This window comes from Oncorhynchus nerka, linkage group LG9b (genome assembly GCF_034236695.1).
Source record: "Oncorhynchus nerka isolate Pitt River linkage group LG9b, Oner_Uvic_2.0, whole genome shotgun sequence".
Lineage (NCBI taxonomy): Eukaryota > Metazoa > Chordata > Actinopteri > Salmoniformes > Salmonidae > Oncorhynchus > Oncorhynchus nerka.
Genome location: NC_088424.1, coordinates 8,214,735 through 8,225,869, shown reverse-complemented (window position 1 = coordinate 8,225,869; position 11,135 = coordinate 8,214,735).

Sequence of the window (11,135 nt, the reverse complement as noted above, 5' to 3'; positions counted from 1 at the left end):
CCCAGGCTCTGTCGCAGCCGGCCGCGACCGGGAGGTCCATGGGAACTTCCGGCGCCGACTGAGATGGCCGCCTCGCTTCGCGTTCCTAGGAAACTATGCAGTTTTTTTACGTGTTATTTCTTACATTAGTACCCCAGGTTATCTTAGGTTTCATTACATACAGTCGAGAAGAACTACTGAATATAAGATCAGCGCCAACTCACCATCAGTACGACCAAGAATATGTTTTCCGCGACGCGGATCCGGTGTTCTGCCTTACAAACAGGACAACGGAATGGATCGCATGCAGCGACCCAAGGAAACGACTCCGAAAAAGAGGGAAACGAGGCGGTGTTCTGGTCAGACTCCGAAAAAGGGCACATCGCGCACCACTCCCCAGCATTCTTCTTGCCAATGTCCAGTCTCTTGACAACAAGGTTGACGAAATCCGAGCAAGGGTAGCATTCCAGAGGGACATCAGAGACTGCAACGTTCTCTGCTTCACAGAAACATGGCTTACTGGGAAGACGCTATCCGAGGCGGTGCAGCCAACGGGTTTCTCCACGCATCGCGCCGACAGAAACAAACATCTTTCTGGTAAGAAGAGTGGCGGGGGCGTATGCCTCATGACTAACGAGACATGGTGTGATGAAGGAAACATACAGGAACTCAAATCCTTCTGTTCACCTGATTTAGAATTCCTCACAATCAAATGTAGACCGCATTATCTTCCAAGAGAATTCTCCTCGATTATAATCACAGCCGTATATATCCCCCAAGCAGACACATCGATGGCTCTGAACGAACTTTATTTAACTCTTTGCAAACTGGAAACCATTTATCCGGAGGCTGCATTCATTGTAGCTGGGGATTTTAACAAAGCTAATCTGAAAACAAGACTCCCTAAATTTTACCAGCATATCGATTGCGCAACCAGGGGTGGTAAAACCTTGGATCATTGTTACTCTAACTTCCGCGACGCATATAAGGCCCTGCCCCGCCCCCTTTCGGAAAAGCTGACCACGACTCCATTTTGCTGATCCCTGCCTACAGGCAGAAACTAAAACAAGAGGCTCCCACGCTGAGGTCTGTCCAACGCTGGTCAGACCAAGCTGACTCCACACTCCAAGACTGCTTCCATCACGTGGACTGGGACATGTTTCGTATTGCGTCAGATGGAAATATTGACGAATACGCTGATTCGGTGTGCGAGTTCATTAGAACGTGCGTCGAAGATGTCGTTCCCATAGCAACGATAAAAACATTCCCAAACCAGAAACCGTGGATTGATGGCAGCATTCGCGTGAAACTGAAAGCGCGAACCACTGCTTTTAATCAGGGCAAGGTGTCTGGTAATATGTCCGAATATAAACAATGCAGCTATTCCCTCCGCAAGGCTATTAAACAAGCTAAGCGTCAGTACAGAGACAAAGTGGAATCTCAATTCAATGGCTCAGACACAAGAGGCATGTGGCAGGGTCTACAGTCAATCACGGACTACAAGAAGAAACCCAGCCCAGTCACGGACCAGGATGTCTTGCTCCCAGGCAGACTAAATCACTTTTTGCCCGCTTTGAGGACAATACAGTGCCACTGACACGGCCTGCAACGAAAACATGCGGTCTCTCCTTCACTGCAGCTGAGGTGAGTAAGACATTTAAACGTGTTAACCCTCGCAAGGCTGCAGGCCCAGACGGCATCCCCAGCCGCGCCCTCAGAGCATGCGCAGACCAGCTGGCCGGTGTGTTTACGGACATATTCAATCAATCCCTATACCAGTCTGCTGTTCCCACATGCTTCAAGAGGGCCACCATTGTTCCTGTTCCCAAGAAAGCTAAGGTAACTGAGCTAAACGACTACCGCCCCGTAGCACTCACTTCCGTCATCATGAAGTGCTTTGAGAGACTAGTCAAGGACCATATCACCTCCACCCTACCTGACACCCTAGACCCACTCCAATTTGCTTACCGCCCAAATAGGTCCACAGACGATGCAATCTCAACCACACTGCACACTGCCCTAACCCACCTGGACAAGAGGAATACCTATGTGAGAATGCTGTTCATCGACTACAGCTCGGCATTCAATACCATAGTACCCTCCAAGCTCGTCATCAAGCTCGAGACCCTGGGTCTCGACCCCGCCCTGTGCAACTGGGTACTGGACTTCCTGACGGGCCGCCCACAGGTGGTGAGGGTAGGCAACAACATCTCCTCCCCGCTGATCCTCAACACGGGGCCCCACAAGGGTGCGTTCTGAGCCCTCTCCTGTACTCCCTGTTCACCCACGACTGCGTGGCCATGCACGCCTCCAACTCAATCATCAAGTTTGCGGACGACACAACAGTGGTAGGCTTGATTACCAACAACGACGAGACGGCCTACAGGGAGGAGGTGAGGGCCCTCGGAGTGTGGTGTCAGGAAAATAACCTCACACTCAACGTCAACAAAACTAAGGAGATGATTGTGGACTTCAGGAAACAGCAGAGGGAACACCCCTATCCACATCGATGGATCAGTAGTGGAGAGGGTAGCAAGTTTTAAGTTCCTCGGCATACACATCACAGACAAACTGAATTGGTCCACTCACACTGACAGCGTCGTGAAGAAGGCGCAGCAGCGCCTCTTCAACCTCAGGAGGCTGAAGAAATTCGGCTTGTCACCAAAAGCACTCACAAACTTCTACAGATGCACAATCGAGAGCATCCTGGCGGGCTGTATCACCGCCTGGTACGGCAACTGCTCCGCCCTCAACCGTAAGGCTCTCCAGAGGGTAGTGAGGTCTGCACAACGCATCACCGGGGGCAAACTACCTGCCCTCCAGGACACCTACACCACCCGATGTTACAGGAAGGCCATAAAGATCATCAAGGACATCAACCACCCGAACCACTGCCTGTTCACCCCGCTATCATCCAGAAGGCGAGGTCAGTACAGGTGCATCAAAGCTGGGACCGAGAGACTGAAAAACAGCTTCTATCTCAAGGCCATCAGACTGTTAAACAGCAATCACTAACATTGAGTGGCTGCTGCCAACACACTGTCATTGACACTGACCCAACTCCAGCCACTTTAATAATGGGAATTGATGGGAAATGATGTAAATATATCACTAGCCACTTTAAACAATGCTACCTTATATAATGTTACTTACCCTACATTATTCATCTCATATGCATATGTATATACTGTACTCTAGATCATCGACTGCATTCTTATGTCACTAGCCACTTTAACTATGCCACTTTGTTTACTTTGTCTACATACTCATCTCATATGTATATACTGTACTCGATACCATCTACTGTATGCTGCTCTGTACCATCACTCATTCATATATCCTTATGTACATATTCCTTATCCCCTTACACTGTGTATAAGACAGTAGTTTTGGAATTGTTAGTTAGATTACTTGTTGGTTATCACTGCATTGTCGGAACTAGAAGCACAAGCATTTCGCTACACTCGCATTAACATCTGCTAACCATGTGTATGTGACAAATAAAATTTGATTTGATTTGATTTGATTTGGGGCGACACACAATTGACCTAGCGTCGCCACATCTCGCGCTAGCGACTCCTGTGGCGGGCCGGGCGCGGTGCACGCTAACCAGGTCGCCAGGTGCACAGTGTTTCCTCCGACACATTGGTGTGGCTGGCTTCCGGGTTGGATGCGCGTGTTTCGGAGAAGGCATGGCTTTCGACCTTCGTCTCACCCGAGCCAGTACGGGAGTTGTAGTGATGAAACAAAATAGTGACTACTAACAATTGGATAGCACACATTTGGGGAGAAAAGGGGGTAAAAAATAAATAAAACTCATTTTTGACAGTATGGACCACAATACCATGGAGGAGTTTAGAATGGATGAACTCCCTCAAACTGTTCTTCCCTACTATGCAGCTGTTGCAAGAGCGCACATTTCACTGGCTGTCCAGGGGTCTCAAAAACAATGAATGATATGCAGATTAAACTTCTTCAATTCATTTGGGTTAAAATACACAGACATTTTGTGAACAGCCATCCCCAACAACCACAATCTAAGGCACAAACAGCTAAATGAGAGAGCAGCAGTGTGAGTCTATGTAGATATCAATAATAAGTCATGTCCATATCACCGGTTGACATCCCTTGAACTGTAGCCTACAAAAGCCTATTCCTTAATTTTTCCCGCGATCCATCAAATGCATGTGGTGTGTCATCATAGTAGTCTATGACTCTGGGACGGCATTATGGGCGGGCCTTAGGTGGCCTGGCCTGTCCTACCATACCTCCTTGCCTGTCCAAATAAATATTGATTTATTTGACCGAATCCGTGCTGAGAGAAAGACCATCAATATGTTAAAGCATCAGAGCGAGAGAAACAGCGCAACTCTGTCTCAATGTGTAGAGTATGTAGACTACATGGACAAAAGTATGTGGACACCTTCAAATTAGTAGATTTGGCTATTTCAGCCACACCTGTTGCTGATAGGTGCACACATCCATTCAAACTCCATAGACAAACATTGGCAGTAGAATGCCCGTACTGAAGCACTCCTTGATTTTCAACGTGGCATCATCATAGGATGCCACCTTTCCAACAAGTCAGTTAGTAAAATTCCTGCCCTGCTAGAGCTGCCACTGTCAACTGTAAGTGCTGTTATTGTGAAGTGGAAATGTCTAGGAGCAACAGCTCAGGCGCGAATTGGTAGTCTACACAAACTCAAAGAACAGGACCGCTGAGTGCTAAAGCGTCTGTCCTCGGTTGCATCACTCACTACCGTGTTCCAAACTGCCTCTGGAAGCAACATCAGTACAAGAACTGTTCGACGGGAGCTTCTTGAAATGGGTTTCCATGGCCGTGCAGCCGCACACCAGCCTAAGATCACAATGCGTAATGCCAAGTGTCCGCTGGAGTGGTTAAAGCTCACCGCCATTGGATTCTAGAGCAGTGGACACACGTTCTCTGGAGTGAGGAATCCTGCTTCACCATCTGGCAGTTCAACAGACAAATCTGGGTTTGGCGGATGCCAGGAGAACGCGCCCTTCCCTAATGCATAGTGCCAACTGTAAAGGCTGGTGGAGGAGGAATAATGGCCTGTTTTTCATGTTCGGGCTAGGCTCCTTAGTTCCAGTGCAGGGAAATCTTTAACGCTACAGCATACAATGACAATCTAGCATTCCTGTTTCAGCATGACAATGCCCCCATCAACAAAGCAAGGTCCATACAGAAATGGTTTGTCGAGATCGGTGTGGAAAAGCTTGCACAGAGCCCTGACCTCAACACCATCGAACACCTTTGGGATGAATTGGAACGCAGACTGCGAGCCAGGCCTAATCTCCCAACATCAGTGCCGACCTCTAATGCTCTTGTGGCTAAATGGAAGCAAGTCCCTGCAGCAATGTTCCAACAGCTTGTGAGAAGCCTTCCCAGAAGAGTGGAGGCTGTTGAAGCAGCAAAGGTAGGACCAACTCCATATTATTGCCAATGATTTAGGAATTATATTTTCAATGAGCAGGTGTCCACATACACTACATGGCAAAAAGTATCTGATGCTATTTGGACCAACATACTATGATACCATTTCTGACATGGGCTACATATAGAGGGGGCGCTGTTTCGCTCGCTCGGATGCTTTCTCTGGTGAAATCGTTTTAGCAGAGAGGAAGAGGTTACGCGAGAGGGCTCACTCTCGCCAATATCTGTCCAGAATAAGCCCAAATTGCCCAATATGTTTCTATGGACATAATATGCGGACATAATATGCAGATCTAAGCTTGTCGCCTACCTTCCCGCCTTTGGGACAAAGTCTCCCATTGTTAGGGCAGAGTCATGAGCGGCTCGTCATGAAATATAGATCTTTGGTTTCAGCCTCTTGCAAATTGGAAAGTTGGCGGGTGCATAGTGCACTGTTAGGATGCTGGATTGCCCTAAAGTAAATTGATGTTTTGCCAAAATTACATAATTACTCCTGTCAACAAAAAAAACTTTATCACGTAACATAATAGGTATAGCTGATTGAGTTGCGGTTGTCAGTGAAAAGCGTCTAAAATGTGTGAAGATAATGTGTCTTGTGTATAATTTTTAATGTTGCATCAAGAAGTAGGGGAGGGGGGTGTGACTTAGATATGGTGCGCGTCTCCTGAATGCATCCATATGTAGGAAAGTGCCCATTTGGCAATGTCTGATTGTCTTAATTCACCACGAACACCACTAATAATGTAAGGTGAGTTTGTCATTTCTTCTTCAACTCACACAGTAAGTCAACAGTTTTTTATAAACATCCATTGCGCATGATAGTCCCTCACTACTTAAAAATCTTTCCAACACTCCCGGCCTCGATATTCACCAAGCCTCGGTGTGAAAGAGCAACATGTAATTATCTGATGATCCCATGCATCCAGTGGAAACATAATAACAAAAAAACAGCTGTCTGTCCTGATTTCACTGTCGCAGGAATCTCTGAGGCTAGTCGATACAATATTGGAAGTTCGCTAGCGACTGGCCGGACTCTGTGATGATTTGATACAATGCTGTACTTCACTATAATAACTAAAGTCAAGACTTAGAAAAGTAGGCAGACAGGCGGAGTTGAGAGATTAATGAACCAGAATTTATCAGGATATTTTTTTACTGTTTTTTTTGTCGACTTTAGGCCTATGTATTTTACTTAGTTGACAATTGAAGTTAGGCCTACTGCTGTATTGGCATAAACGGCATTGCCATAAGCTGCATTCCCATAAACTATTTGAGTTCTATGCTCTCATTCCTTTAGCCGCCAATGGATCACTGTGTATCAATGTGTCCATATTGAGGCTGGTGCTCTCGCCTCAGTTGAATTTAGACTTTTTAGATTTGTATAATTTTACATCAGATTATGATTAACCACGTGACAATTATTTGGTGAAACGAAAACGTTGTTACACCAATTTACAAAAATTGTGAACGGGTGCTCACCTAGGGGAAATCAAAGGCCAACTGATTTGTTCTGGCGACGGCCCTGCTCTTACTTGTAAGTCAGACTCGCTCAGGTGGAACAAACTTAAATAGCCACTGAATACGCCGATTGGCACGTGTGTTTTTCTGTTGTTCATTAGAGTTCAGTCTTGGAGGTGTTTCCTGACTGATTCCACATTTAGTTAAATATGCTTGTCCCCCATGAGCCACTGTAGACGCGGAAGCCCATTTCACATCATAAAAATAATCAGAATGAATCTAAAAGACGTCTGTAATTAATTTAGACGTTTTTGCCGAGGACATTTTAGTTGCGCAATTTTACACCCAACAACAGTTTTTGCTGCATTATTTCTCAAGTAAAAGAATGCAGGACATGTTGTTTTACATAAACAAAGAGTTGATGGGCAGGTCTGTCTTACTGTCTATGCTATTGGATAGAGAGAAATCACCACAGCTTCCCCCCATGTTAGTGGGCATATGGACATCGTCAAATCAAAACTCAACCTTAATATTAGGCGAGTCTGACTTTATGACCAAAATGATCCTACATGTTGTAGTCAATTTTGACACAATACCTTATTCTGGCTTGAATCTTTGCCACACAGGCCGTTTTCAAAAGGATTGTTTGCTTTTTAAAGGCAGTCGCTCTTTAAACTTGCATCTTTTTTTCAATGCTGATTTTTAATATCACTGAGAAAACTGAAAGGTGTCATAAATACTCCCCCCCCACAAACATCCTTAATTAATTTAAAAGTAATCCTAAAAGTAGTTTTTCAAAAGTATCTGTAATATGATTACAATATTTTAGCTGGTAATGAAATACAGTTATTTTATCCATAACTCCCCAACCCTGGGTGTGGACTAATAAATACAATCAAACCCAGTTCTGACTTCACTTGAGTTCCTTGACTGTCCAGCAACACGAGGTCGAACTTTCAGCTAGCGCATTTTACAATTCAACAGTGTCTTCCACAGTCTTTCAAAAACATTGATTTCTGGTTACGTCCAATTAACAAAACACAAAATCCATGTGAATACAAAGGTGGTTGAAACCCCTGATTGTCAAATAAAATGTTAAAGGGTATCTCCCGAACTCCAATGCCAAAAGCAGGCATCTAGACAGTCAAATAACAGACTATTGTAGTCTTTCACACATACTTCAAGGGCATTCAAAACTGCATCAATGAAATACATTAAAGATGATCAAAACCTCTAGAATGCAACGTGTGATAGGCTTACACACAATAACTCAGGATATTACAGGGTCATACTTGTGAACATTAGAAAGTTCAAGATTTAGCTTAAGCAATCGACAATTAACATCGTCGACGCATTGCACGTAATCAAAGACTATATGTTAGCTCTTCCCGTCACATAACCCGGTGCATCTATGCTAACGTCACCAGGTGGCCATGATTATTTCCGGTTCAAATTCCGTATCAGCCAATTAAAATTGTTGACATAGTTGGACATGATAGAACACCTTTCCTATTCGCCCTACTTAAACCTATTTGTCTATGCATTATTTGAATCGAGCATCAAGGTCCAACAGTGAACAGTGTTTTCCTTAACAAAAAAGATTGTCACAAGGGGGCGAGAACCCAATGATAACAATGGTATATAACAGCTACATGACATGTCCATAAAGGTTCTTTGACTTTTGTTAAATGATATACACTACCGTTCAAAAGTTTGGGGTCACTTAGAAATGTCCTTGTTTTTTAAAGAAAAGCAAAAAATGTTGTCCATTAAAATAACATCAATCTGATCAGAAATACAGTGTAGACATTGTTAATGTTGTAAATGACTATTATAGCTGGAAACTGCAGATTTTTTATGGAATATCTATATATGCGTACAGAGGCCCATTTACCAGTAACCATCACTCCTGTGTTTCAATGGCACGTTGTGTTAGATAATCCAAGTCTATCATTTTAAAAGGCTAATTGATAATTAGAAAACCCTTTTGCAATTATGTTAGCACAGCTGAAAACTGTTATACTGGTTAAAGAAGCAATACAACTGGCCTTCTTTAGACTAGTTGAGTATCTGGAGCATCAGCATTTGTGGGTTCGATTACAGGCTCAAAATGGCCAGAAACAAAGACCTTTCTTCTGAAACTCGTCAGTCTGTACTTGTTCTGAGAAATGAAGGCAATTCCATGCGAGAAATTGCCAAGAAACTGAAGATCTCGTACAACGCTGTGTACTACTCCCTTCATAGAACAGCGCAAACTGACTAACCAGAATAGAAAGAGTGGGAGGCCCCGTTGCACAACTGAGCAAGAGGACAAGTAGATTAGAGTATACATTAAATGTGGAATAACTCAAGGGGAATGAATACTTTCTGAAGGTGTTAACAGTAAACTGCAGAGCAAATCTAAATCCATGACTGCTGTTATCAGCTGGTATTGTGAAATTATTTTGCAATATTATCAATATCAAATCACTCATTCTGTTATGTATGTATCAAATGATGATGCCAGAGTCTAATCAATGATCTTAAAATGAAAAGTCTGCCTTAGGGGCACCAAGACCGCACTCAACAAGCTGTTTTAGGCCATAAGCAAACAAGAAAACTCTCATCCAGAGGCGGCGCTCCTAGTGGCCGGGAACTTTAATGCAGGGAAACAAATCAATTTTACCTAATTTCTATCAGCATGTTAAATGTGCAACCAGAGGAAAAGAAAACTCTAGACCACCTTTACTCCACACACAGAGATGTGTACAAACCTCTCCCTTGCCTTCAATTTGGCAAATCTGACCACAGCTATCCTCCTGATTCCTAATTACTGGTGATCAGATGACACAGATGCTAAGCTACAGGACTGTTTTGCAAGCACAGACTGGAATATGTTCTGGGATTCTTCTGATGGCATTGAGGAGTACACCACATCAATGACGTCGTCCACACAGTGACTGTACATACCGCTTTCAAGGAGTAAACTCTAACCCGGACGCTGATGAGAAATCTCGCTTTGCCCTCTGACAAACTATCAAACAGGCAAAGCGTCAATACAGGACTAAGATTGAATCGTACTACACTGGCTTTGACGCTCATCGGATGTGGCAAGGCTTGCAAACTATTACGGACTAAAAAGGGAAGCACAGCCGCGAGCTGCCCTGTGACACGAGCCTACCATGAAGTGCTTTCAAAGGCTGGTCATGGCTCACATCAATACCATTATCCCAGGAACCCTAGACCCACTCCAATCTGCATACCGCTCCAACAGATTCACAGATGATGCAGTCTCTATTGCACTCCACACTGCCCTTTCCCACATGGACAAAAGGAACACCTATGTGAGAATGCTATTCATTGATTACAGCTCGGCGTTCAACATCATAGTGCCTTCAAAGCTCATCACTAAGCTAAGGACCCTGGGACTAAACACCTCTCTCTGCAACTGGATCCTGGACTTCCTGACGGGCCGCCCCCCAGGTGGTGAGGGTAGGTAACAACACATCTGCCAATCTGATCCTTAACACGGGGGCCCCGTGGTGTGTGAATAGTCCCTTCCTGTACTTCCTGTTCACCCATGACTGCATGACCAAGGATGACTCCAACACCATCATTAAATTTGCCGATGACAACAATGGTAGGCCTGATCACTGACAACGATGAGACAGCCTATAGGGAGGTCAGAGATCTGACAGTGTGGTGCCAGGATAACAACCTATCCCTCAACGTAACCAAGACTAAGGAGATGATTGTGGACTACAGGAAAAGGAGGACCGAGCACGCCCCCATCCTCATCGACGGGACTGTTGTGGAGCAGGTTGAGAGTTTCAAGATCCTTGGTGTCCACATCACCAACAAACTAGAATGGTCCAAACACACCAAGACAGTCGTGAAAAGACCACGACAAAACATATTCCCCCTTAGGAGACTGAAAAGATTTGGCATGGGTCCTCAGATCCTCAATAGGCTCTACAGCTGCACCATCGAGAGCATCCTGGTTGCATCACTGCCTGGTATGGAAACTGCTCGGCCTCCGACTGCAAGGCACTACAGAGGGTAGTGTGTATGGCCCAGTACATCACTAGGGCCAAGCTTCCTGCCATCCAGGACATCTATACCAGGCGGTGTCAGAGGAAGGCCCTAAAAATTGTCAAAGACTCCAGCCAGCCTAGTCATAGACTGTTCTCTCTGCTACCACACGGCAAGCAGTACCGGACTGCCAAGTCTAGGTCCATAAGGCTTCTAAACAGCTTCTTCC